At 36.5% G+C, this 6,000-nt stretch overlaps 1 pseudogene; it reads left to right on the top strand.

The window, feature by feature from the left end:
* Positions 1–633: 633 nt before the first annotated feature.
* On the top strand, positions 634–2,634 carry LOC142633295 (tetrahydroberberine oxidase-like; annotated as a pseudogene).
* Positions 2,635–6,000: the final 3,366 nt, after the last annotated feature.

The following is a 6,000-nucleotide window of genomic DNA, read 5'->3' as shown; positions in this document are numbered from 1 at the left end:
TAGTGGCAAATTATGAGTCCCTAGCATTACTCAATTCTAAGAGTAATACAAATGACACATAATTTGCCACATTTTTGTGCCATAACTCGCCACGTGGCGAGTTGTGATTGACAAAGGTGTCCCCACATAACCCACCATCACACCTTTACCAATCACAATTTGCCACATTGAGAGTTGTGGCAAATTATGCGTCCCTAGCATTACTCCAATTCTAATCCCCTCCCTCTCTCTCTCCAGAGAGTTTGTTTGAATCAGTCTTAACTCCTTGGATCAGCGAGTTTGTTTGAATCAATCTTAATTCCTTGGCTCCCAACAGCTAATCTAAGTTTACTAAATGCAATGAAAGAAAGACTCAATCATTTTTAACAACTAAATGGTATTTTCGCCTTTATTTTATGGAAAATGAGAGGATCACTTCTAATCTTTATTTTGGAAATGCACTTCACGCTACTAAAATGCTATAAATAGAGTAATGCAAAAATCACGAATTATTTGCAACATTTGTATGAAATGCTATTGTGGCAAATTATTATTGGTTTTTATGTAGAACTACCATTAACATTGCTTTCTCTAACATTTTATCTATAAATAATGAAGCCCTCATCCAGTTTCAATAGCCAAGCACAAACAAAGATGAAGTTACCCGATTATTTATTTGTTTTTGTTCTACTTTTCTCATTTTTATTGGTAACTTCAGCTCATACTCATGAAGATTTTCTTCAGTGTTTGACCCTTCATTCCGAAAAAGACAAACCAATTTCTAATATCATTTCCACCCCATCCAACTCCTCATATACATCTGCCTTGAATTCCTACGTCCGAAACACCAGATTCTCAACACCTTCCACCCCGAAACCCCAAGTCATTGTTACACCATTGGGTGTTTCACAAATTCAAGAAACACTTTAATGTGCCCAAAAACATAGAATCCAAGTACGAGTTAGAAGTGGTGGACATGATTACGAGGGTCTTTCTTTTGTTTCTCCTGTACCATTTGTCATACTTGATATGATTAATCTTCGAAACGTTTCTATTGATGAAGAAAATAACATTGCCTGGGTTCAATCCGGTGCAACCCTGGGTGAATTATACTATTGGATTGCCAATAAGAGTAGAACTCTTGGCTTTCCAGCTGGAGTTTGCCAAACAATAGGTGTTGGTGGACATTTCAGTGGGGGAGGGTATGGCACATTGTTGCGCAAATATGGCCTTGCTGCAGATAATGTTCTTGATGCACATTTGATTGATGTTAAGGGAAGATTCCTTGACAGAAAATCAATGGGAGAAGATCTGTTTTGGGCCATTCGAGGAGGAGGAGGGGCTAGCTTTGGAGTCATTGTTTCATGGAAAATCAAGCTGGTTCCTGTTCCAGCAAATGTGACTGTTTTCACAGTCAGAAAGGGCTTGGAACAAAATGCAACCCAAATTCTTCATCGGTGGCAGTATGTTGCACCCAATATTGATAGAGACCTCTTTATTCGTGTACTCTTAACAGGTTCAGGTTCTGTCCAATACGGGAATAGGTCGGTCCATGCTTCGTTCAATTCCATTTACCTAGGAGGGAAGGATAAGCTCCTTCCATTGATGCAAAAGAGCTTTCCTGAGCTTGGTTTGGTGAGTGAAGATTGTACAGAAATGAGCTGGATTCAATCTATCCTCTACTTTGCTGGATTCCAAAATGGACAATCCCTAGAAGTTTTGCTAAATAGGACTCTGACAGTTAACTCTTATAAAGCGAAATCCGACTATGTGAGGCAGCCCATTCCCGAGGCTGCGTTGGAAGGGATTTGGCCAAGATTTTTTGAGAAGGAGGCACAGTCATCTGTAATAATCCTGAATCCATATGGGGGGAGAATGAGTGAAATTTCGGAGTCTGCAACACCTTTCCCACATAGAGCTGGCGTCATCGGCAAAATCCAATACTTGGTGTATTGGTCAGAAGAAGGGACGGCGGCAACTAAAAAGCATGTACGTTGGATGAGAAGGCTTTACGCTTATATGGCTCCCTACGTTTCAAATTCTCCAAGGGAAGCGTATATAAATTATAGAGACCTTGACATAGGTAAAAATAAGAAAGGCCGCCGCACAAGTTTAAGACAGGCAAGCGTATGGGGCACTAATGGCCTGTTTGGGAGTTTAGAGAAGGAGGAGAGTAGAGGGGAGGGGAGTAGTGGGGAGGAGAGTAGAGGAGAATAATTACACTCCACCTTGTTTGGATGTTTTTATAATTAGTAAGGGGGAAGGGAGTAATTAGCCATTCCCCTTGTTTTTAACATTGTAATTTTATAAATATAATAAGGGTAAATTAGGTAATTTACTTTATCAATAATTTTATGTGCTCTACTCTCCCTCCAAATCTCTCCAATTTGGGGGAATTAAAAATGAGGGGTTTGGAGGTAGTTGAAACCCCTTCAAACCCCTCCAAACCCCTCCCCCTCCTTTCTTAAAAAACTCCCAAACAAGGTAATTGAATTACTCCCCTTCCCTCTACTCTACTCCCCTCCTTTTTTAAACTCCCAAACATGCCATAAATATTTTAAGAACAACTTCAAAAGGTTGGTGTTTGTGAAGACCGTATTTGATCCCACTAATTTCTTTAGGAATGAACAAAGCATCCCGCCTCTTTCATTCTAGTGGATGAAGCGAAGTGATTTGGGATACTTATTTTGCAATGATATATTGTTGTCTTGTTTCTTTCTTTTTTTTTGTTTTGTTTTTGAATGCCAAAAATTGTACTCATAATAAAGCTTAAACATAAAAAAGGCTTTATTAAGTATAAATAAAGGCTTGGATGGAATTGCAAAGATCGATCCAGAAATCTCCATCTTATGGTAAATTTATTGTCTATACATTGGTATAAGTATGTATTATATTTTCATGTTGAGTGTTTGGCTTGATGTGTCTTCATAGGTCTTGAGCACCTGCATGATAGTATGACAATATTCGTTTTGATGATGTGTAGTTTTGGGTTCCTCTGCGCTTATTGCAATTCAAAAAAACTAGGATTAAACGAGTGCAAATTTTGCATTAGGAACTTATTTATTGAGTTTCAAAACAAGCTAATCAAGAAATGTCCAAATATCACCGCGCACCCTTAACATGATAGTCACTTTACAAGTACAAGTTCTTGTGGAGTGGGTTGGGGGGTGGTGGGTGCTGAGGAGGCAAGCGCTGAGGTTTAAGTGTAATGTCTCAAAATCTTTTAAAAAAAGAAAAGAAAAAAAAGACTTATTTTGTTAGACCCAAACATGCCCCACCGACCCAACTTATTTCCCACCACTCATTCTCACAATATCTCTCCCTCTCTTGGCCGGGCCATCTGTCCCTCTTCTTTAATTCGTTCTCTTTTCTTTTCATTTCACAAAAACACAAACACACACACTCCTCCCTCACACTCTCCCACCAAAACCCCACTCCTCACCACCACATTTGCCATATTTTTCTGGCAAGGTTTACCGGAAACTTCCATAGGAAAATGCTAAGGCTCATTCATTTCTATTATTTGAGGTAAAACTTGATTTTCGGTCGGTGTTCACATTTTTGCTAGAGGTTCTTTTAATCTAAGCCTTGAAAGTGATATTTATGTGATTGTGTGTATGGGCTTTGACTTGGTTGCTTTACTTCATGAGTGAGTCTATGATTTTTACAAGTGGTGGCTGTCTAAGGTTTGTTACGGTGGAAATTTAGGGGTTTTGGGGTTCTAACATGTGATAGTTGGTAAATCTAATTTTTCCATCACTATTGGGTTTATTTGGAGCTAGTTGAAGTTTTAAATTGCTTGTCTTGGAGGATATTGTGATTTTGGTTTCATGAGTATCTCAATGATGTTATGTAAATCTTATGGAAGCTACTCATGAAGTGTTGAGATTTTAATATTAGGGAGATGACCTTAAATGACTTAAACGTATAAATTGGAGCTTATGCCTCGTATATTAAATTTTTGAGTAACTTTGGAAATGGGATAGATTACTTGTGAGGTTAAAGTATTTAGACTTGCCTATTTAATGGCTTATTTAGCAATTCCTATTTCGTAGCTAGATGCAATTTTTAGCTTTATGCCAATTGTGATAGGTTTGCTTGGCATTGTTTAGGTTCTAGTTAATCTACTTTGGAACTTGGGAAACTAGGCTTTTGTGGATTGCAACATAAGTAACTTCTTAATGGGATTTTTGAAGATAATCATATTGCATAAAACATTGTTTTTGGGTTAAATACATTTTGGGAAATTGTTTATAGAACTATATTTTCCTAAAACGCATCATGTTGTAACCTTAATGTATTATTTATGTAAAGGACATCATATTGGGCATTACATAGGGGAAATGCATGAACTACTGACATAATTATTTATCTTTTTATATTTTTATTAGTTAAATTAAGTATAATGAAAATGAAAGTCTTTTTTTTTTTTACATTGATAAAAATAATAGTCTAATATATCAATGTTAGTGTTAATAATAGAAAACTCATATAATAATAAAAATAAATAGTAATAAGTACACAAAAGTCATTCACACTTGAATTCTGGCAGGTATTAAAGTTTGAAATTTTAAAGGTTCACATTTTTTGTCAAAGAAGGGCACACAAAACAAAACAAAGGCATTTAACAAAAGTTAAAAAAGAAACAGAAGGCAAAATATTTGGGGCTCTAAGCAAAAAACATAGAAGAAAGAAGGAGACGATGAAGAATTATAAGAAGAATGGTCGATCATCAACATGGGTTAAGGTCGGTGAAATGGTGGCGGTGACGGTAGCTATCTTATATCAATTTTCACCGCTATTTTCGTTTGAAGTATTTTTTTTTTCTTACCAGCCGATTGCTTTTTCTTGGTCGAAACACCTGATTTTTGCCATTATGACTGGTACATAGCCGATATGGCCAGTATTTAAACTGGCAAACAAGTGTATCTATATCGGTTTGAGCTCTGATGCGACAATACTGGCTGTACTGGTGGTTGCCCCTTTTGTGTGACATATGATTACCTCGTCTGTGTGATGACCTGCCTTTGTGACGACCTCCATCTATGTGATGCCCTCGACTATGTGACAATCTTGTTATGTGACCTTGGATGAGGTTTCCTAGTTTGAAATGATTTTGGACATCATTATGCTCACAATGATATTATGTAGATTCATGGTGGTTATTTTAAGAAGTTTTGGGTTACATCATTTCAATCATTCTTGTCAAATTATAATTGAGTGTGATTTTTCAGCTTTTAGTTGGACATTCCCAAATTATGCTTAGTTTTTAAACTATTCTTCATTATGAAACTTACATTTCTCCCCCTCTCATTAATTATCCAACTTACTAGGTTCTATCTAATCCCATTCTTTCACTAAACATTTTTAGAGTAAGTAGCAACCTTTTTGAGACAGGTTTTTGTGGCTAACAGTAATTATACAACTATTGATGGAGGCTGGACTTTTGAGGTGGTGATCCTTAGATGTGTATATCCTGGAGAAGACTTGAATCATTCTTTGTAACTAATAGTTGTGACGGGACAAGTATTAACGTGTAATAATTATATTTAGGCTTCCATTCTTTTGTGGCCAGTGGTCCTTATAATTATTCGTAGAGCTCTAACTTATTTTGAAAGTAACTTTATTGAAATTGTTGTGAAAATTTCTCGTTGTTGGTGGGAATTTTTTGGATTGAATTGCCAATGAAATTTACAGGTGCATTGGGTTATGGTTTTCTCATACTTTGGACCTCTTTTGGGTATGGGGCATGACATCAAGTGTCTCAAAGAGAACTTTATACACATATACACTTAGATTTGATTAGAGTAGAATCTTAGTTTATAGGGGCAAAAAAAAAAAAAAAGGGTCCCAATATGAGATTTTGTAGGGGCAAAATCTTAGTTTATAAATTAACAGCATGTTATTGAGATGCTTGCTCCATAAAATAAGCAATCTAATTAAAAGCCCAGTTGGGTTTACTTATTTATTGGCATAAATCCACTACCAGTTCTTAAAATTTAGCCTACGAATGATTAGTCC

Source organism: Castanea sativa, chromosome 5, assembly GCF_040712315.1.
Source record: "Castanea sativa cultivar Marrone di Chiusa Pesio chromosome 5, ASM4071231v1".
In the NCBI taxonomy this organism is placed as follows: domain Eukaryota; kingdom Viridiplantae; phylum Streptophyta; class Magnoliopsida; order Fagales; family Fagaceae; genus Castanea; species Castanea sativa.
The sequence above is the reverse complement of the archived record's forward strand: the minus strand, read 5'-3'. Positions and strand labels throughout refer to the sequence as shown.